This window comes from Penaeus monodon, chromosome 28 (genome assembly GCF_015228065.2).
Source record: "Penaeus monodon isolate SGIC_2016 chromosome 28, NSTDA_Pmon_1, whole genome shotgun sequence".
NCBI classification, from domain to species: Eukaryota; Metazoa; Arthropoda; class Malacostraca; order Decapoda; family Penaeidae; genus Penaeus; species Penaeus monodon.
This window is the reverse complement of record NC_051413.1, coordinates 23,856,178-23,856,407: the sequence shown is the minus strand read 5'-3', so window position 1 is coordinate 23,856,407 and position 230 is coordinate 23,856,178. Positions and strand designations below refer to the sequence as shown.

The window sequence follows — 230 nt, the reverse complement described above, 5'->3', positions numbered from 1 at the left end:
TGTCTTTCCCCGACCAACTGGCCCAAAAAATGTGACGAATTGAAACCATAATCGGATTTGCATGTATTTACATCTTAATCATGCAAATTAGATTATAATGACTTTAATTCACATAAAGTACGTGTTTTTCTATTTATCATTTCTGTTGCAGTATATACTCTTTATATTTTTTTCCTTTCATGACCTTTAGCAATATAGGATTACTAATGATTGCATTTATCAGTAAATTC

The 230-nt window shown here is 29.6% G+C and overlaps 1 protein-coding gene across 2 annotated transcripts in view; it reads right to left on the bottom strand.

The window, feature by feature from the left end:
* LOC119591424 (dipeptidase 1-like) overlaps positions 1–230 on the bottom strand; it is a 285,765-nt gene that overhangs the window by 37,775 nt on the left and 247,760 nt on the right. The window lies entirely within an intron of this gene.